Genomic DNA, 23,758 nt, shown 5'->3' on the forward strand with positions numbered 1-23,758 from the left:
TAGTAAAAAAATGTGGTTCTAAAATACTCTGAATATCTGATAACAGAGAATTTAAGAGAAGAAATACTTTGACTTATTGATAAATAATATGCAGTTTCATGTCACATAGTATGATAATTTAGGACTTTAATTTGTTCTAATCAAGTTTTCAAAAAATTCACTTTCCATTCTCCTTATTTATGACATTATAGAATTATCAATGAAATTAGAGCCTTATAATTTTACACAGGGTTCATATTATTCACTCTACAATTTATAAATAATATCATACCTATGTCATATAGCAATTCTTTGGGTCAGTAAATGTATGGATTCTAAGCTTTAACTATTCAAAATATTGAACTGTTTAAATTTTTTGAAAGTAATAAAACTTAGCCATGAAGTTAAGCTGGTATACTTTGCCGCATAAAGTTACAAATAATAATGTTTAAATTTCGTACAAAACTAAGTATTTGTTAACCTGAAAACCCCATTTGTTGAATAGCTAATAAAGTTCAAAGAACTTTGTTTTTGCAGTCTGGACGCTGGAGGCTATATTGAGTGGTGTTTATTGCAGACTCCCTTCTCTTATACCAATTAGCACCTGCTAGTGAACACAGACACAGATGGCTTCTGCCAATGAAAGGTTTTTGTTTTTTTTCCTGAGAATTTCTTTATATGGAGCAAATGAATAAAAGAAAGATCATATAAGTCATGTATTGTATTTTTATTGAGAATGATTCATTGAAGCAATTATTTTATTTCAATAATAATAATTATTTTGGAACCTTTTGAAGTATTATATGTTTCTCAATTTTTTACATGATTCTTAACTAGTAGTCCAGACAAGTACTTTACAAAAATTTAATATTCAAAATATGATTTTTTTCCACATGACATATGGTTTTCTTACTTATTCTTTTATCATCATAAAAGGCTGGATCTTTTTGAAATATTCTCTAGCCAAGGAACAGGTGAGAAAGCCAGGGAATGCAGTTAATCTTTTTTTTTTTTTTTTAAATGTGGGCCTTGTGGCTTTGTAAGTGAAAGAGACATGATTCTTACCTTATACTACACAAAGTTATATTAATATTAAATATTAATATTAAAGTTAATATTTGTATGATGACATTATTGTCAACCTAAATTTTCCATCATGATAGTAAGTTCATACAATGGATTTTAAAAAATGATTCTGATATTGAAGAATAGTATAGCACGTAGAGTTAAATTATTTCATAACTTTATCACATATAGCTATATTTTATGAAATATTTGTCTCATGATATAAGAAAACCTGTAATAAGAAGTCATTCTATAATAGGATTCTACTATATTACTACCACTATGTGCTGGTTATAAGTTTCATTTCTCCATTTCTGGCTGAAGTTCAGCTTTGAGAGTAAGTCTGGCATTTAGGTGAAATCTGTGCATTGCAAATTTTGTATGAGATCCATAAATCTGCCAGATGGCAAAAGCAATTTATGGAATTTCTGCATTTGTGTAGCCTAAAGAAGTGGTGATGAAAAATCTTTCCCTTTTGAAATTAACTATGTATGTTTTCTATGGAACTTAGAAGTTTTCTACATTACACTTACATATTGGAATGGTATACTTTTAAATAATACAAATTATGCGTAATAACTTATTAAATATTCCAAATTGTATATTGCTTTTACAAACCATCAATGCATTCTATAAATATAGAAAAAAATCACTTAATATTTCTTAAAGACAAGATTGGCTGTTTGCTTTTTCCACTAATTTTTTTCTAAGTATAATGACTAAATTGTGTCATAAGATTTACAATGCTGGTCATTTACCAACTCTTAGAGGCAATTCTACATGGTCTAAGTACAGGAAGGCATTTTTTTCCTGAGAATTTCTGAGGAAATGATGAAAGACAGTACCTACAATCTTTGAATTATATTGGATACATTTTAGGTATAACAGGGTTATCATTAGTAGCTTGGTCATTTGGTGATAGATTCTTTGGCTTTGGAATCCTTAAAACAAAGCCTTCAGCCTTGACTGTCCCCTTCTGTTTTGACAATGAAGATAATAGGATGGAAGTCTTCTAAGACTTATAAAACTTTTATATGATTGATAAGCATTAAATTAAATATTGATATTCTAATTGTGAGATACTTGTACAATGATCAAGATGATATACTGATGGAGGCACTGGATGATATTAATATTAATATTCTGATGGTAAATTAAACAATATGATTTTATTAATAGTTCATGCTTATCTAAGGAAGTTACTGTTAAGTGATGGATTGGCTTACAGGTTTTCATTGGAGAGGCAAATAAGAGAGTTTGCAAGCTTATTTCTGTTAGGCACTCAAAAGCAACAAATAACATATAATATTTGAGATCTCTTATCTCATAGGATATGAGATAACAATAAAGATATAAAGATGAGGTAAAAATAAAGACAAAATCAGTCCTAAACTAAAAGAGGGGAAGACACTATAGCCAATTATAAGAGTTCTTATTCAAATCAGCTTTTGATATTAATAAATGGGAAATGACTGAAGTGGGAAGAAATGATCCTGATCATTTCCTACAGGTTTAAATAATATGAAGCAATCAGTACAATGAAATCCTCCCCCCCCCCCCAAAAAAAAAAAAAAAAAAAAAAAACTTGAAGTCTTCAGTCATAGAAAAATACTTAATTCAAGTGCATGTAAGTTAAGTAAAATACAAGTTTAAAATATAAGCTCATTTGCAAAATGCTATCAAGGAGATGAAAGAAGATTATGGCAGTATCACAGCAGAATAGGGAGCAGAGCAATGAATTTGTTTGGAACAACTAAGTCAAAATATCCCAAGAGAATTTACATATTTAAATCAATGCAGTACAATACAATAAGCATGTATTAAGCATCTGATACTTTAAAGACCTTGCGCTGTGGTCAGTTATACAAAGACCAAAGTAAAAATAATCCTTATTTTCAGAATTTACATTCACTTGGAGTGGATGAAAATATAAAAATGATTCCATAGAAAGGAAGTTCAATGTATATAAAAACTGAATATAACCTTTTTGATGGAGGCAAGAGTTAATAACTGGAGAAATCAATAAAAGTCTGATTTAAACCCTAAAAGAAACTGGGGAATACAAGAACAGAGGTAAGAATGGAAAGTATCCCTTGAATCAGGGCAGGCACTGCAAATGGATATTGTGTACATTAAATAGTAAGAAATCCCATCTCATTGGAATATAGAGGATGAGCCAGACAGAGTTAATGTGCAGTTAGTGTGGTAATACAGACTGAACCCAGATTATGAAGAATTTTATCTGTCAAGTTGAGTAATTGGTTTCTTATCTATAGGCAACAGAGAGTCACAGAAGCTTCTTGACCAGCAGAGTGGTGGTATCATGTGTACTTTACAAAAATCAATCTGGCAGCTGTATAAAGGAAAACATACAGTTAGAATAAGAATTTGAATAGTATGTTAGACAGAGACAAGTAGTCCAGTCTCCTCCTGGACAGAGGAGAGGTTGGAGGTAAAAAGATAAATTAGAATACTATTGCAGTAGTCCAGGTTAGATATGACAAAAGTTAGACTATGCTGTAGTAGATGACAGAGATCTTTGGAAGGAAAAAATAAACAAAATTTGGCAAATGATTGCATATTGTGGCAGAGACACAGGGCAAAGCTGACATCTAAGATAAAAGTGGAAGGAAAACAAAGAAAGAAAAGAAAGGACAAATTTGGCATTTTTTTAAACAAGCCCATTTTTAATCTTCTTTGATAGCAACACAACCACATTTCTACTCAAATAATACATTTATTCTCTGTCTAAAGTATGTGGAAAAGGCAATTTTAAAAAGTGTGGGAACATAGCTATGGTAGGTCAAATATACACAGAAGAGAGATACATGTTTGAGTTTGCAGAATTTTCAATTCATTTAGGGATCAGTTTGAAAGATATTTGAGAGAGAAGAAAAGGACTTAATAATTGCAAAACTAAACAAAACTTAGATTGTGTAACTATCCAAAAAGGGCATTCCAGAGAACATCAAAAGCTCCCGATTTATATGCTGATTTTTTTCATTTCCATAAAATCTTGATTGGAACTAATTGATGTATATCTATATATTTACATATATAAATATATATCAAAAGAATTCTTTATGAAATTATGATACAAGAAGAGGGAGCGATCCCCAATTTTCTACTGTAGGTTATACCTAAGCAGTTATGCAAGTGACTGAAGAGTGGGTGGAAAAAAAAAGCTCTCTTGAACTTCCAGTCTCACATTGTCAATTGCCTACTGGTTAGATTGATTTGGATGTTCCACTGACATTTTAAATTCAACAAGTGCAAAGTAAAACTGATCAGTTTTCTCCCAAATCCTATAACTTCTTCAATGTTCTCTATTTTTGTTGAGAGCACCACTCTCTTTACAATTATCTAGTTTTACAATCTAAGTCATCCTTAATTCTTATCTCACCCCACATCTAAGAAGTTGCCATATCCTACAAACTCTGTTTCTATAAATGTCTTCCATTTGTTCATTTTTTTTTCCTCTACAGATTACCCACAATCCTAGCTAAACCTTTTTATATCCTTTATCTAGATTTTGTATTTAAGAGCTTCTTTATTGGTCCTCCTCCTTCTAGTCTCCTCACTAATTCAACTACATAGCTGTCATAAATATTATTTTTTGGATACAATTCGTATCACTCCCCTGGACAAAAAGTTTTAGTAATTCCTTATTACTTCCTTGGTATGGCATTTAAGGTCTTCCATAAATTAGTTCTAAGTCCTCTTTCCAGCTTTATTTCATATTACTCTCAAATATTTTGTGTTCTAGAGAAATTGTCCTAAAATTTATACAAAAAATAGATTAAGTATTGAATATAATAGGCATACAAAATAATTATCCGGAAAAAATGTATGATTGGAAAAAAATAAGCTTTCTAGTCATGTGGAAGCAAGTTTTAATAGATAGATAAGCCAGGGTTTGCTCGGCTCTACAGGAATTATCAAAAAAGACTCTAGCATGTTGGGTAATTCTTAATGGAATAATTATTGAAGAGCATGAGCAAGAATAATTTAACATGCTAAGTCATGGATATATTGTGTTGTGTATTGCTGATAGCATCAAATTCCACTGAAGTAAGGAAATATATTGCAATATGGCTATTAAGGTAAAGAGTATGACTTATTGAAAATAACTGTCAATTGTTCATGAGTAACTTCCTTGGTTGAACATGTAACACATTCAAACTCCAAGTTAGTGAGAGGAAACCATATAGCTAGCACCATTAAGTATATGGAAAATTGGGAGAAAGTGGACCCCAACAATATTTTACAAAGTTATTCAATTTAAAAAAATATTCTGACTTGAAATATCATCAAGAAGTTAATTAAAATGTAATTTTGTCCATTAATTGAGAGAGGTACTACATGGGATAAAGTTTATCCCTGAAATTAAGGGATAAAGGAGGATTTTGGAAGAGATAGTGAAATAAGAAAACAGCTATGGAGGTCATCAAAAAACATTAGCATCTTTATAAGTCTGACCAGGATCCTTACAAATATTAGTCTTAGATAATGATAGAATAAGCCAGATCACAGAGAATATAAAGTAAATATAACTACCAGCATGGTGCAAATGAACCAGGAATTAATTGAGAATGAAGGAGAAATATACAGGTAGAATAAGAATTTGAATAGTATGTTAGACAGAGACAAGTAGTTCAGAGAGAGAAGTTGATGCATATTGGTGAATATTATGTCAAGTTGTCAAGGAAGAACTAATTGAATGTCAGACTAGCTGTCCCAAAAAGGAGAGAATCAACTTCAAAGATGTCTAGCCCCTGATAGAAGTCTCAGAAGTAGGTGGAAGCACAAGATCTGAAGAGAGGCAACTGGTTGAGGCAATAATGAATTGGCCATTATTAGAAGATGTATGGAACCAGGCAGGGTTCTGGACACAGAACCTTTAGTTCCTGAGAGGAGTAATAAGGTCAAAGAGTACCTTAGTATTAGAAAGATACAAAGGCAAGAATTTAGGCAAAGTTAGCAAGACTGGAATAGATTTACTAGAACATGGATTAGATCTATTTATCTATTATCTATCTATATCTATCTATCTATCTATCTATCTATCTATCTATCTATCTATCTATCTATCTAATTATGTATCTATCTATCATCCTATCTCAGAGGTTCATACCCTTTTGTTCTAAGCATTTTTAATTATAGCTTTTTATTTACAAAACTGGGTAATTTTTGTATATTGACCCTTGCAAAGCCTTCTGTCCCAAATTTTCCCCTCCTTCTCCCCATCCTCTCCCCTAGATGGCTGGTAGTCCAATACATGTTAATGTGTTAAAATATATGTTAAATCCAATATATGTATACATATTTATATAGTTATCTTGCTGCACAAGAAAAATCAGATTTAGAAAGAAAAAGGAAAAAAATATGAAAAGGAAAACAAAAATGCAAGCAAACAATAACAGAAAGAGGTAAAATACTATGTTGTGGTCCACACTCAGTTCCCATAGTCCTCTCTCTGAGTGGAGATGGCTCTCTTCATTACTGAACAATTGGAACTTGTTTGAATCATTTCATTGTTGAAGAGAACCAGGTCCATCAGAATTGATCATTATATAATCTTCTTGTTGCCATGTAGAATGATCTTCTGGTTCTGCCCATTTCACTTAGCATCAGTTCATGTAAGTCTCTCCAGGCCTCTCTGAAATCATCTTATTGGTTGTTTCTTACAGAAAAAAAATGATATTCCATAACATTAATATACAATAATTTATTCAGCCAATCTCCAATTGATGGGCATCTTCTCAGTTTCCAGTTTCTTGCCACTACAAAAAGGGCTGCTACAAACATTTTTGCACATGTTGGCCCCTTTCCCTCCTTTAAGATGTCTTTGGGATATAAGCCTAGTAGTAACACTGCTGGGTCAAAGGGTATACACAGTTTGATAACTTTTTGAGTATAGTTCCAAATTGATCTCCAGAATGGTTAGATTTGTTCACACTTCCACCAACAGTGTAGCAATGTCCCAGTTTTCCCCACATCCCTTCCATTATATTTTTCTGTCATCTTAGTCAATCTGAGAGGTATGTAGTGGTATCTCAGAGTTGTCTTAATTTGCATTTCTCTGATAACTAGTGATTTGGAGCATCTTTTCTTTTCTTTTTTTTTTTTTAATAATTTTTTATTGATAGAACGCATGCCAGGGTAATTTTTACAGCATTATCCCTTGCATTCATTTCTGTTCCGATTTTACCCCTCTTTCCCTCCACCCCTTCCCCGAAATGGCAAGAGTCCTTTATGGAGCATCTTTTCATATGACTAGAAATAGTTTCAATTTCTTCATCTGAAAATTATCTGTTCATAGCCTTTGACCATTTGTCAACTGGAGAAGGGCTTTATTTCTTATAAATTTGAATCAATTCTCTATATATTTTAGAAATGAGGCCTTTATCAGAACTTTTGAATGTAAAAATGTTTTTTCCAGTTTATTGCTTCCCTTCTAATCTTGTCTGCATTAGTTTTGTTTGTACAAAACCTTTTTAACTTAATATAATAAAAAATTATCTATTTTGTGATCAATAATTATCTCTAGTTCTTCTTTGGTCATAAATTCCTTCCTTTTCACAGGTCTGAGATGTAAATTATCCTATGTTTTTCTAATTTATTTATAATATCATTCTTTATGTCTAGATCACGAACCCATTTTGACTTTATCTTGGTATATAGTGTTAAGCATGGGTCAATGCCTAGTTTCTGCCATGCTAGTTTCCAATTTTCCCAGGAGTATTTTCAAATAGTGAATTCTTATCTCAAAAGCAGGGGTCTTTGGGTTTGTCAAACACTAGATTGCTATAGTTATTGACTATTTTGTCCTGTTATCCCAACTCATTCCACTGATCATCTACTTGATTTCTTAGGCAGTACCAAATGGTTTTGATGACCACTGCTTTATAATATAGTTTTAAATCTAGTACATCTAGGCCACCTTCATCTGATGTTTTTTTATTAGTTCCCTTGAAATTCTTGATCTTTTGTTCTTCCTGATGAATTTTATTGTTATTTTTTCTAGGTCAGTAAAATAGTTTCTTGGGAGTTTCATTGGTATAGCACCAAACAAATAGATTAGTTTAGGTAGTATTGTCATTTTTATTATATTAGCTTTATCTATCTAAGCGCACTTAACATTTTTCCAGTTGTTTAAATGTGACTTTATTTGTGTGGAAAGTGTTTGGTAGTTTTGCTCATATAATTCCTGAATTTCCCTTAGCATATAAATTACCAATTTTTTTTTTACTATTGACAGTCATTTTAAATGGAATTTCTATTTATATCTCTTGCTGTTGGAATTTGTTAGTGATGTATAAAATGCTGATGAATATGTGGATTTATTTTGTATCCTGCAACTTTGCTAAAGTTGTGGATTATTTCTAATACCTTTTTAGTTAATTCTCTGGGGTTCTCTAAGTATACCATCATATCATCTGCAAAAAGTGATAATTTGGTTTCCTTATTACCTACTCTAATTTCTTTAATCTCTTTTTCATCTCTTATTGCTAAAGCTAGCATTTCTAATACAATATTGAATAGTAATGGTGATAGTGAGAAACTTTGTTTCATCCCTGACTTTATTGGGAATGGTTCCAGTTTATCCCCATTATATATGCTGCTTAGTGATGGTTTTAAATAGATGCTACTGACTATTTTAAGGAAAAGGCCATTTATTCCTATACTCTCTAGTCTTTTTAATAGGAATGGGTGTTGGATTTTATATTTTCTTCATCTTTTGAGATGATCATATGGTTTTTCTTAATTTGGTTACTGATATAGTTAATTATGCTAATAGTTTTCCTAATATTGAACCATCCCTGAATTCCTGGTATAAATCCTAGTTGGTCATGGTGTATTATCCTGGGATGATTTTCTGTAATCTCTTTGTTAATATTTTATTTAACATTTTTGCATCAATATTCATTAGGGAGATTGGTCTATAATTTTCTTTCTCTGTTTTCATCCTACCTGGTTTAGGTATCAGCATCATGTCTGTTTCATAAAAGGAATTTGGTAGGAGTCCTTCATTCCCTATTTTTTCAAATATTTAATATAGTATTTGAGTTAACTGTTCTTTAAATGTTTGGTAGAATTCACATGCGAATTCATCTAGTCCTGGGGATTTTTTCTTAGGAAGTTGATTAATAGTTTGTTCTATTTCTTTTTTCTAAAATGGGAATATTTAAGCAATTTACTTCTTCCTCTTAATCTGGGCAATCTTTATTTTTGTAGACATTCCTCCATTTCACTTAGGCTATCAAATTTGTTGGCAAAAAAAAATTAATTATTGCTCTAATTTCCTCTTCATTAGTGGAAAATTCTCCCCTTTAATTTTTAAGACTAACAATTTGATTTTCCTCTTTCCCTTTTCTAATCAAATTTACTAAAGATTTATCTATTTTGTTGTTTTTTTCATAAAACCAACTCAGTTTTATTTATTAACTAAATAGTTTCTACTTTCAATTTTATTAATCTCTCCTTTTATTTTTAGAATTTCAAGTTTGGTATTTGATTGAGGCGTTTTAATTTGCTTGTTTTCTAGCTTTTTTTAGTTGCAAGCTCAATTCATTGATATTCTCTTTTTCCATTTTATACAAGTAAGCATCTAGAGATATAATATTTCCCCTTATTACTGCTTTGGCTGCATCCCACAAATTTTGGTATGTTGTCTCATTATTGTTATTCTCTTGGATGAAATTATTAATTGTGTCTATGATTTGCTATTTCACTCATTTATTCTTTAGGATGAATCTATTTAGTTTCCAATAACTTTTTGGTCTCTTTTCCCCTGGCTTTTTATTGAATGTAATTTTTATTTCATTGTTATCTGAAAAAATGCATTTACTATTTCTTCCTTTCTGCATTTGATTTTGAGGTCTATAAGTCCTAATATGTGATCAGTTTTTTATAGGTTCCAGGAACTGCTGTGAAGAAAGTATACTCCTTTCTGTCTCCATTCAGTTTTCTATAAAGATATATCATACCTAACTTTTCTAGTATTCTATTTACCTCTTTAACTTATTTCTTATTTATTTTGTGATTTGACTGATTCTGAGAGAACAAGGTTGAGATCTCCCACTATTATAGTTTTGCTGTCTATTTCTTCTTACAGTTTTCTTAACTTCTCCTTTAGGAATTTCCATGCTATACCATTTGGTGCATATTTATTTAGTATTGATATTGCTTTATTATCTATGGTACCTTTTAGCAAGATATAATTTCTTAGCTCTTTTAATTAGATTTTTTTGTTGTTGGATTTTGCTTGATCTGAGATCAGGATGGTTACCTCTGCTTCTTTTTTTTTTTTTTTTTTTTTTTTTTTAAGCTCACCTGAAGCATAATAGATCCTGCTCAAGCCTTTTATCTTTATTCTTTATGTATCACTATGCTTTGAATATGTTTCTTGTAAACAACATATTGTAGCATTCTGGCTTATAATCCAGCCTGCTATCTGCTTACACTTTATGGGAAAGTTCATCCCATTCACATTTACAGTTAAAACTACTAATTCTCTATTTCCTGCCGCCTTATTATTCCTAGATTATACTTTTTTCTTTCCTTTTCCACTTTCCCACCTCCCCAGCCATTAACTTATGAGCACCTCTTGCCTCAAGCAGTCTTCCTCATTTAGAATTCCTTCTCCTTTAGATTTCCTCCCCCTTTCTTATACCTTTCCTCTACTATTTTTGTTTTCCCTTATTTTTAGTTTACCTCTTCCCTTTTTGCCTTTCCCCTCCTACTTTTCAATAAGGTAAGAGAAGTTTCCAATATTTTCTCTTTGAGCCAAATCTGATGAGAATAAGATTCACCCAAAGTTTATTCCCCTCCCTTTTTTCCCTTAGATATACTCGATTTCTTTTGCCTCTTCTTCAGATGTAATTTCTCTCATTTTGCCTCTACTTTTCCCTTTTTCTAATATTATCCCCTTTCTACCTCTAGTTCCTTTTTTATATAATAACAGTAAAATCAAATTATATGTGTACTATGTATACCCATAACAGAAATATAGTTGTCAAGAGTTCTTTTTACCTTTTTATGCTTTGCTTGAATCAATTTTTTTTGTTTAGCTCTGTTGGTTTCATTGGAAATAAATGGAATTCACCTGTTTCATTCCCTGGAAGAAAATGGTCAGTTTAGTGGTTTAGTTTATTCGTGGCTACATTCCAAGTTCCTTTGCCTTTCAGAATATCAGATTCCAGACCCTTCAATCCTTTAAGGTGGAATCTGCTAGATCCTGGATAATCCTTATTGTAGTTCGTCAGTATTTGAATTCTTTTTATCTGGCTGCTTGTAATAATTTTTCCTTGGTCTGATAGTTCTGAAATTTAGCCATAATATTCTTTGGAGTTTTAATTTTGGGGTCTCTTTCAGGAGGTGTTCAGTGAATTCTTTCAATGGTTATTTTACCTTCTGATTCTATGACATCAGGGCAGTTCTCTCTGTTGATTTCCTGAAAAATATTTTCTAGGCTCTTTTTTTCATCATGGTTTTCAGGGAGTCCAATAATTCTTAGATTGAGTAGCCATCACTGGTGTAGATTCCTCCTCATAGATTCTCTGCAATATGGAGTCTTCACCACCCTACCTGGCACCACACTCTATCCTGGGTCTGCAGAGTGGGTGCTGGCATCTGAGCTCTGCCTGCCTGTGGCTAGCTACCTCCCTCCACCCCCCGCCCCAGAAACAGACCTTTTCTGGTGATCTTGAAATTATCTTCTGCTGGTAATTTGCTGCACTCCTAATATTCATGGATTCTGCCAGTCCAGAGCTAATTCAGAGACTGATTTGCTAATTAGTTGAGGCTCATTGGACAAGGTCAGAAAGAAATTGTGTCCTCTCCACCATCTTGTCTCTGCCCCCCTCTAAGTATGTTTATACTAGTAAAAATTATTGATATGTCCAAAGAGTTTTATGAAGGCTATAATTATAGACATTTACATTCTGAAAGGGGTTTCAGAGATCCCCGGAATTCTCTAAGTCACACCTTGAGAACCACTGATTTTTATCATCTGTCTGTCTGTCCTTCTGTTTTTCTGTTTATCTGTTCATCTATTTGCCTTTATGTAACAGATGGAAGAGGTTCCCACCAATATAGACAGCTACATTGGGGTTTAGACTGTGGATCTCTTTAGCACACTGTTACATAACTAAGATGCTCTATAAACACCCAATTAGACACATATAATTGGAAAACCTGACTGTAATCCAGGGGGAATGACTATTTATTTAATGTTGCATGTTGTTATTATTAAGTTTCTCTTTATATAACCTTCAGAGGAGAAATTGAATTCCTTTTCTTGAAGCTTCTGATCCATAGTCAAGTATATAATATAATCAAGTATAGTGGTAATTATGAAAACACTTTTGAAAAACTATTGCTGCATATATTTGTGTTTTTCAAATCAGAAGTAGATGTGAATTTAAGTTTGACTACACAATGGCTCTGCAATGCTGAGATAAATCCATATGTGTGAAATATTCCAAAAAATGCCAATTCTGGAGTCAGAAAAACTCAGTTTAACTACTATGTCTGATGCTTTATTACTTTTGACCTCTGTTAAATCACATAATCTTCCAGGTTCTTACTTTGTTTGGAAAATAAAGGTGTTAGCCTGGATGGCCTCTGTACTGCCTTTTTAACTTGTTATATAGGTTTTTGAATTCAGACTGACAAAAAGGAACATAAATCCAGAAGGGGCCTCAGAAGGCAACTAATCAGACTCCTTCATTTTATATTTGAGGAAACTGAGGCTCAGGCAGATTAAATGGCTTCTCTGAAGTTATTTCTGAAGGAGGAATTGAAACGAGTTCTCTTACTACAGAGTCAGATTTCTTTACAAGTAGTTACCAACACTGCTGGGGGAATCCCCTGGAGAGAGACAGACAGACAAAACCAGAAAGAGAAAGAGACAGACAGAGACACACAAACATAGAGTCAGAGAGACAGAGACAGAGACAGAGAAAGAGATGGAGAGAGAAACAAAGACAGAGCACCAGAGACAGAGAGAGAGACACACACACAGAGTCGGAGAGAGAGAAATAGAGACAGAGAGACAGAGACAGAGACAGAGAAAAACAGAGAAATGCATTGATATACATAAAGATGGAAGATTGATAGATGGCAAATAGATAGATTGATAGATAGATACATAAATAGATAATAAGGAACATCCCCATCAATGTAGATAACAATGATGAGAAAACTTGGAGGAGGGACACTTATACTCTAAAATCCTAAAGGAGAGAAGTAGGTATATAGGAGAAATGTGTAGAGCTGACAGTACCCCAAATGTTGCATGTGGTAGAATGTAGTGAATTTTTTGTTCTTCCTCTCCTTCTTCCCTCCTCCTTTTCTTCTTCCTCTTTCTCCTTTCTTCTTCTTCTTCTTTTTCTTCTTCATCTTTTCCTTTTGCTTCTCTTTCTTCTTTTCTTGTCTCAGGCTGGCATGCAAAGTTTATTTTTCTTTGTTTAGGGTCCTTTGATTCACTTCAGATTATTAATCTTGCTCTGTTCACCACATCTCCTGCTTATAAACTTGCGAAGCTAACATTAAACATGCTATAAGGATTAACTGCTACTATTTTCTTTATATCACAGGGGATAAACAGTAATGAGGAGAATAGAGAGCAAAAGAGAAGAGGGATAATTTGTGGTCATACTTGGTCAATGCTGATAGCTTTTAGCTTCAGTAGGGTGCCAGTGGATTTAAACTCCTCTCTTTCATGGGAATTAGTAAAGACAAACCTCCTGAATCCAAGGACAGTTAACAGAAGCTGCTTCCTTCCCTTGACTCAGAGGAAACTATGTCTGAGAAGTGACACCTGGTTCATGTCATCGCCATGATCCCACTGACAACAGCATAGAGTCCACTAATCTCAAGCTCACTCCTGATTGAGAAGTTGGAAAACAAATAGCTAGGATTCTATGTGCTTAATCACATGGTTCCAAGATGCAGGACAAACTGTCATCTCTGCACTCTTGATCTGGCTTCCTTCAGTGTCTTTCCCCCCAAAATTTCCATAAGCAGTCCCAGATGCCTCTAGTTGATTGATTCTAGGGTAGTATTTCTCATCTCTCAAGCAAAAGTCATCCTACTGTACCACGCTGCTTTTTAAGATAGTATTTTTTTAAATACCTAAAAAATCACTATCTATAAACTTTCAGAATAATTCACAGAATTTTTCAATCATTGTGGCTTTAAGTGGACCCTTTAAAAAGATAATAAATCCCAACTAAGTTCACATTGCTGTAATGAAAAAATATATACACTGGATATTCATTCCAAACTGTATAGTACTCTTTACTGAACTTTTCAGAGTTATTAGTAAACTAATCAAAACATTTTATATATCTCAGAATACTGTTATGCTTGTCTTGAGATGTCTTTTATGGAATGAAGTTTACCTTATGAGTGTATTTCTTAGTAAAGCATCTGTCATTTCAAGTATTGCTAGTTCAAAATTTAAATGCATCATCTTTAATCTTCCAATTCATAGCATATCAAATCACAAAGTGAAATCATTTCTAGTTTCCAGTCTTCCACATATTATGACCTTTATGTTCTATGTGCAAACACACTTTGTATACATGCATGTATGATTTGTTGTTTTTCCCTGACCAACTCTACCCACATAGTTCCATACAATTTGGGAAAATGAGAGGGCAAAATTATATTACCTTATCCTTGGTTATATCATACATAACAGTGTGACCTCAGTATGACCCTTTGTGGGACTAGAATTGTGGGATTGGCACTAGCAGCAAGAGAGGAGCATATCATGTCACAGTGAAAACAAGGACATAAGCAGTATTTGAATATGAAATCAAAAACTCTTTAAAGCTGAAAAAAGGAGAATGTGCAAAACTGCCACCCTAGATTGAAGTTTAATTTACTTTATCTACCATAGCCTTAAAGAAAATGTATTATGGCCTGTAATTGAGAAAGGAAACCAATGGGATCATTTTAGAGTTGATATACAAATGATATTGAACATTTAATACTTGTTTTGTTGACTATGTAAGGTTTTTTGGAAAAGCTCCAGTAAAAGAACATGTGATCATAAATAAATTTGAAAAAATATTGCTATATTAGTTTTGAATGATACATATCTTAGTATATATATATAATATAAATTCAACATGAGTTTCTAAATTGTCCTGCTTTACTTGAGAGCAAAATTGTTATGAATACTTAAGGCTTAAGACTTCCATACACAGGAATTGTGTCCTTGAGGATCAGTCTTTTCCTTTTGTGATAAGGGATGGCTAATTCTCAAGGAATGAATTCTAGAAGCTACTATGTATTTACATGACTACTTTTTGCATTTTACCTGGAAGGAATTCTCAAGAGGAATCATTATCATATTGTCCACAGCTTAAGGTCCACGTTCATGAACCTGGTTACAATTTCATTATTTGCATAACTGGCAGCAGACAAGTGACATATTTAACAGTTTCTCATCAAAAATGGAATGTATAGTACTTACCATTTGTCTTGTCAGCAGGAATTGAAGCTCTAAAATAAATATATCTGCATTGTGCTTAGAATTTATGATGAGATACACTTTTTTCATCTAATTTCAGAATGAAGCTAAGATATATATTCTCAAATTTAACTATAGGACTGAAAATTTTAATTCTGTATACATTTTATGATACTTAAACCCCTACATTTAGCAAAATGTAAAACTTTTTTAATATTAAAATCATATTGATAAGAATTTTATAAAATCTCATATTGAATACAAAAGTCTCCCCTCTCCTGCCTTTTCTCCATATAATTTTTTAATGGATAAACATAGAGAAATTATTAGATATTGATTTTTAAAATCTGTGTCTTTTTCATCATCTGCAAAAATTTTGAAATTAGAGCTATATTTTCCTTCATTCAATAAACATATAGAGCTTTGTATTAATATCATGTATTTATATACTTTATGGTTTTGATATATTCACAAATACAATCAGTCAGCATTCACTTTTACAACTTCAACTATATGGGTTATTTTATTAGTGATCTAATTATTTTCTTTCATATTGCAATCAAGCTCATTAGCAGCTATGTTCAGGAGAGAAAAAAAGGGGGAGGAGGCAGGAAGTGCACAAGTTTATAGAGTGGCTGGTAGTAAATGCTTCATTGGTCCTGTGTACTCTGTTGTAAAGAACTCCCCATGTATTCACATTCTAGGAAGTGATGTCAAGACCTTACCAGTCTCAGCATCTTTTGATAGCAGCAACTAAAGTACTATTAACCTCTCCCTTTGTTTTCAGAGAGTGAACAAAGTAGAGAGGTTTATAGGAGTATAGTATTGCTTGAATCAGTGGGTTTTTTGTTGTTTTGTTTTGTTTTAATTATGATATTAGCCCCAAAGGTCATAGAATTTTGGGAAATACTATCAAGAAAAAATGTTTAATATATTACCAATTTTATTTTGTGTACTGTATATTATTGGTTATATCATGGTTTTTATGTTAAAAAATGCATATGTTCTCAGAATTGATATAAGAATTGCATACAAAAATGTGTATTTTCAGCAGTTTGTAATGAAAAATTACACTTTTTAGTTGTTGCAGGATTTTAACTACCTATATCCCATAGGTTCAGTTTATCAACATTCATATTTTTTACTTTTGTGTAGTTTTCTACACTAATTCTCATATGTTGAGAACTGACTGAAAAAAATAATCCTAGCTAACATCTATAGAGCACTGCAAATTGTGCGTGAAGCTTTACTATATCTATCTATATAAGTTCACTATAATTCTTTATTACCATTATCTCCATTTTACAGGTAAACGATTTTCACAATGACCTTATGCAAATATCTTCATTAAATGAGGAACTCAATGTACGATATTTAATTTCAATTATTAGGAGATATTTATTAAGCATCTACCATTTACAATGACAGATTATTATATTTTGATTTTACAATAGAATAGTAAGAGTACTGGTTTAGCAGTTGAGACTTCGGTTTTTGTTCTGACGCCACAACTAACTAAGCTTGTTACCTTGGGCAAGTCTAGCCACAGCATTTTGCACAAGTGCCAGCAGCAGCCAGCTTCTAATGTGGACCAGATGTTTTGAGTTTGCACTTTGCATAAACTCAATAGAAGAAGGTAAATTCCTTCAGGGCAGGGTCTATTTTTGTTTTGTTTTGTTTGTGTTTGCCCATCACCTAGCACAAGGGCTAGCCTAGAGCAGGTGATGAATATATGTTTGATTGAATGGAACTAAGTTATAACTATGTACTAGCCTATCCTAGTTAGTTAGATTCACCAAAAGTAAAAGATTGTTAGCTGTGACAGTGTGTGCAGATTCTAGGTGTCAATTCCTAATTCAAACCTTTTCCCAATCTATATAAATAAAGGAATAGATAGATGATAGACAGATAGATAGACATATAGACAAAGAGATAGAAGGCAGATTTTTTTCTAGGATAGATAGCAGTGGAAAAGGAGGTCTCTGATTTAAATAAGTTGATCTAGACCAGTCAATTTGATCTTTATAGAAAATGATGTCCCCAGAATTTCTTTCATCACCAGTGCCGTTCATGCTCATTTTTCACTGCAGATTGTGTGAGACTAGTAGAGAGGTTTGTTATACTGTTTCTTCACTTCACACTGACATGGTGGAAGGACTTCACTCAAACACCGTTTGAAGGTCACTGAAGGGCACATCCACCTTGGTGGGGGTGTTCAACAGCCAGGTGGCCCTGAAAGGATCCTTCTCCAAAGAATAAATAAATTCACAGCCCAGTGTTAAAGCAAACACTTTTAACACAGGACAAAGCTGGACTAATGAAGTATTCTCACTCCTAATCTCAGGAGAATCCACCTCTGTGTGACTTGAATTGTTAGGAAGTCCCAGAGAGGAAGGCATTCCATGAAAAATGTCAAGAGGACCAGGTATAACAATCTCTAACTGAAACAACTTATCCTCTGTGGAATTCATTCATTTGAGCTCTCTTCAATGATGGCCCATTTTCAAATGCTTCCTTTTAAAGCCTCTTTTTTATCAAAGCTAGGAAGGAGGAAGTAGATAATAAAGGCCCACAGAGTATTAGGCTAAAGGAATCCATAGGTGAATATTAAACACTTAAGTACTCTAATAGTAATCAGAGTCCTATTTCAGTTTATAGAATTCTATCCTTCACTTCACTTTGTGTAGCTATATCCCTTATTCCTGAGGAGACATAGGAATTTAAGGACATAAATTCAAGATAATTTTAGATGAATAAATGCTTAATTTAACTGAAAGGCATGTGTGTGCTTAATGTGAGGCAAGGAATCCATTGGATAAATAATAAGGAAAATGTGATTATTAGCCCATAGAGCTATTAAAATGAATAGTAAAGCCTACCACTCTGAAGTGGTATTCTCAACATGATGTTTATAATAAGCAATGAACTTTAAAAAAATCAACTCATTAAAAAAATAATAGAATTTCTTTAAGAAAAACAAAAAGCAGAAAGGAAGAAAAATAAAAGTCAGGATTTGCTAATTTACCAATCCTTTAATAGAAGGAACATTTTAAAGCAATTTGAAAGAATCTAATTAACATTTCTCAAAGCTAATGACTTTAATAGATGAGAGAACTTTCTATTCAAATAGCAAGTTAGCTTTTAAGGGAACTCTTTAAGGTTCTAATTGATTTTCATACTATATATCCTAATAATCTAATACTTATGAAAAAGATGAGGAGAATTAGGCATAAACATCTGCCAGGAAATAAAGATCAGAGAACAGCACCCGTGTTTTCAGGCCAATTAGGTAAAAAGAGGCAAACAGGCCTGCAAGTTGTGGGGCAAAATATTCTTAGAAGAAAGAACAGCAAACAATAATCAATAGACTTTTATAATAGGAAATAGTAAGATAAAAGGGAAAAATTAGCTTTGTTTAAAAGGTCCAAGTTTTGAAATAATTAGAAGACATATACTTTAAAGTGAATTGAGATCGAAAATAATAAACTTAATCTGAACCCTTTAGACTTTGGAACTTCCCATATACAATAAAATAAGTATCCACTGTCTTTAAAAAAGTTTTACTATATGGTTGTGATGGAATACTATTGTGCTATAAAAATGATGAGATCAATGATCTTAGAAAGGCATGAAAAGACTTGCAGGAAATAATGTAGAGCAAAATAAGCAAAACCAAGAGAACATTGTAATCAATAAACAATATATTATTTTAGGAATTATTTTGAGAGAACTAAGTAATTTTAAGTATTGTACATACACAAATTAAAAATAAAACATATATAAAAATAAAACAAATAAAACATCCAAAGAACTGATAAATAGAAGTATGTATAAAACAATTTAAATTTATTTTATGTATATATAATGTGTATATATATATATATATATATATAGCAATTTGTATCTAATGATAGATAATTACCTCTCCCAAATTTTATAGATGAAGTTTAATCACATCGTGTACCTTTATATTTATTCCTATTAAATTTCATCTTATAAGTTGCAAGTCAATTTTCTGTCAAGACTTTTTATGATCTTTGAATCTTTGAATCCTAAAGCTAGCATGTTAGCTGTTCCTTCCAGTTTTGTGCCATCTGAAAAACTGATGAGCATGCTCTCTATTGTCTTATCAAATCAATAATAAAAATCTTAAATAGCACAGATCAATAATACCCTTAGCAGAAGACTGAAACATGATTTAAAATAATAATGAACTGAATATCCTTTAGAATTTTTTTTTCTAATTCAGGAATAAGCTAACAGAAATTATGAAAGAAAAAAAAAAGAAATCATGGAAGGAAACACACTTAAATGTATTTGAATAGTGCATTTAGGAGAGTAAAATGCAAAGAAACATTTCCATGATAAAACTATAGAATCAATGAATTTGTTTGTTTCTATAGAGTATTTCTCTAATTCTATTCTTAGACATTACTATGAATAGAGAAATTCCTGAAACCATAGCCAACACATAAGAAAAATAAAAATTACTATTCCCTTACTGAAAGTAAATTAGATCATATTAACACCACCCTGTTGATCGCCATTATTATTAATAATAGCGATCTACAGGGTGGTGTTTATATATACAATGAAGCTACCTTTTCTTATTATACTTATACAATATGTACACTAACTATTACACTTATACAACATATATACTAAATACGAGTATATATATTGTATAAGTGTAATAAGAAAAGGCAATTTCATTATATGTAATAATTATTTGATAATTGACCTAATTGTAATGTAATAATGATATATTATTATGTGATATAATAATATATAGTTCTCTATGATCACATTTACATTCCTAGAATCTCTTGAATTTCATAAAGTGTTCAAATGTATGTACCACAGGGTTATGGTAGAAAATTTCCAAAGGGCAGACTATAAAGACTGAGCCTTGGCTGGCTGGCCTGAATTCCCTCTTTAAAAGGAGGTTCTGGGAGGAACCAATCATCCAATCAGGAGGAGAGACTGCAGAGGCAGAGGGTACTTCCAATGCCTGAATTCTGATGCTGGAACAAGGTTTCAGGATAATGAGATGGATCATGTGAGAGGAAACCTAAAGGGCAGCATGAACAAGAAGTGGTAATTGAACATGAGAGGGAAGAGGAGGAAAGGTCAAAAGACATCACCATTTTAAAGGTGGAGAATTAGAGCTTTGGAGATAGTATCAAAAATACACTGCAATATAGTACGATGAATGTAATTCAACAAATATTTATTAAGTGTTTCCTCTGTTCAAAGAACTAGTGTTAGTCATTTGGGGTACAAAGATAAAAATAAAACATTTTCTGTTCTCAAGGAATTTATCTTCCATTAGCAAAAAACTTGTATACAGATAAGTAAATACTCTCTCAAATACATACAACATAATTTCTAGTGGTTTAGGGGAGGGCACCTGCAACTGAGGGGAAAGAAGAGTCTGGAGTCAGAATAGGTTTCCTGTAAGAGTCAGTAATTAATCTGTGCTTTGAAGTTAGAAAGTTTAAGAGTATGGGAGAAGGAAGTATATCTCAGCTATGATGAACAGCATGTTCTCTCCTCTGATGGATTCAACATCAAGAGTATCATAGTTAAATACTAATCTTCTATAAGTGGTTCTGTAAGTGCCTTAATGGTCTACATAACTGACCAGCAGTTATGTGGTGCAGACTTTTGGTGAAAATACAGTTAAATTTTTTTCTCTACACTCTCCAAAAATACAGGACTTCATTTCAGAAAAAGGAACCATACGCGCTCTCATGCTCATGCTATCCTAATACCCTGCTTCTGTTGTTGTTTATTCTTATAATAAGACCACAGACCTTTGTTAGGAAAGGCCTACAAATGTCCAGTTCAAAATTGGGGAGCAGATTTTTAGCTATCCTGGTAACAACCTTACTGTGCTTGTAATTTTAGGGTTTCAGTTCACCATAGGGTATGGCTGGTCTGAGACCTCATAGTTTTGCATTCCTGAGGCTTTCTGGTGTCTTCTGTTAACATCTTGTAATTCTTGTCACATTGATTCTTTTTGTTTAGTCTTTTCCTCTCTTTATAGATATAAAATGCTTGGGGAAAATTATCAAGACCATGTCTTCCTGAACAATAAACTGATATCTGAAAGGTTTTTTTTCTAAATATGAAGAGCACTATATGCTTCTCACCACCCTGTTCATCAATAAATCAAACAGCAAAGAAGCATCTATTAAACATCTTCTAAGTTCCAAGCACCATGTTTATGAAAAGAAAAAAAAAATATGATTACTGTCTTTAGGAAAGTTGTATTCAATTGGACAAGATGACACATGCATATATAAGTAGCTACAAAATGTTAAAAAAAAATCAGATAATATGGAAGAACTGCATATCAGCTAAAGGATGAGGAAAGGCTTTATGTAGAATATAGAATTCTGAGAGGCCTGGCAGATAGTTGGTACAAAGTCAAAAATATAAAAGATGGAAATTCATATGTGAGAGATAGCAAGAAAAACTTAAATCATTTTCCCCCTTGCAAATTTTAAACCCTCTACTTTAATAATATTGCATTAACTTACATTAAGTACAGTAAAAGGATATACAAGTGAAATAAATCTATGTGATCTATAAAACCCAAGTCAGTTCTTGGTTATTCATCCATACTATATTTTCCTTATGTTATATATTTTTTTAGTATTTTAATTTCCCTAATTACATGTAAAAACAATTTTTAGCAAGTGTTTTTAAAACTTTTAGTTAAAATTTTTCTCCCTTCCTTCTTCCCCATCCCCCTTATTGAGAAGGTAAGCAATTTGATATAGGTTATATATGTGTAGTCATGTAAAACATATTTTCATATTAGTCATTTTGTGAAAGAGAACAAAGGCAAATAGACAAAAAATTTCAAGAAAAATAAAATAAGAAAAGTATGTGCTTGTGATAGAATATTATTGTGTCCTAAGAAATTATGGGCAGGATGCTCTTAGAAAAACCTGGAAAGACTTACAGAAGCTGATGCAAAGTACCATGGACTTTTGGAGAGCAAAATAATATTCTATCACAGTTACATTTGGATGGGCATCCCCTCATTTTCCAATTCTTCACCCCCAGAAAAGTACTGCTATTAATATTTTTTAATGTAGAGATCTTTTTCCTTTATTTTTTTTTTTAAATCTCTTTTAAGATATAGGACTAGTAGTAATATTACTAGGTCAAAGGGTATGCATAGTTTTATAGCCCTTTGGCCATAGTTTCAACTTGCTCTGTGGAATGGTTGAATCGAGTCACAACTCCACAAAAAAATGCATTAATGTCACATTTTGCCTCCACATTGCCTCCAACATTTGTCTTCTATTATTTTTTCTTCTTTTTTATTTCTTCAGTATTTTTCATCTCCTTTATCAAGTTAATCCTTTTTTTCATGACTTTCTTGCAATTCTCTCATTTCTCTTCCCAATTTTTCATCTACCTCTCTTACTTGGTTTTCATTTCTTCAATGGTTTTATTTTTTCTCATTATTCATGTATCTTAACTTTTAAAATACACTTTTCTTTATATCATGTTGAGAGAGAAAAATCAGAACAAAACGGGAAAAGCATTGGAAAAAGAAAAGAAAACAGAAAAAATAAGTGAACATAGTTATTTTTCTGCATGCAGATGGTGTTTTATATCCAGTTTATTGAGATTGCCTTGTATCACTGAAGCACTGAGAAAAAAGCAGGTCTTGTATAGTTGATCACTGCACAATCTTCTTGTTACTGTGTACATTGTATTCATGGTTCTGCTTATTTTAGTCAGAATCAGTCCATATAAATCTTTCCAGGCCTTTCTAAAATCAGCTTGTTCCTCATTTTTTATAGAATAACAATATTCAATTATCTTCAAACACCATACTTATTCAGCCATTCCCCAATTAATAGAATCTATTATTATTAATTATATCTATTTTACTTTTGCTTTATCTGAGAATAGAATTGCTACCCCTGCTTTTTTTTTTTTTTTTTGCTTCAGCTGAAGCATAATAAATTCTGCTCTAGCCTTTTACTTTGACTCTGTATGTATCTGTGTCAAGTGTGTTTCTTGTAAACAACATATTAGAGAATTCTGTCTTTTTAATCTGTTCTGCTATTTGCTTTTGATTTATGAGAGACTTCATTTCATCCACATTCATAGCTCTGTATTTTCCTCCATTCCATTTTCTTCCCTGTGTATACTTTTTTTCTCTCTTTCCACCTTGTCCTTTAGTAGTGTTTTGTTTTT

The sequence above is a fragment of the Antechinus flavipes genome, chromosome 5 (assembly GCF_016432865.1).
Source record: "Antechinus flavipes isolate AdamAnt ecotype Samford, QLD, Australia chromosome 5, AdamAnt_v2, whole genome shotgun sequence".
In the NCBI taxonomy this organism is placed as follows: domain Eukaryota; kingdom Metazoa; phylum Chordata; class Mammalia; order Dasyuromorphia; family Dasyuridae; genus Antechinus; species Antechinus flavipes.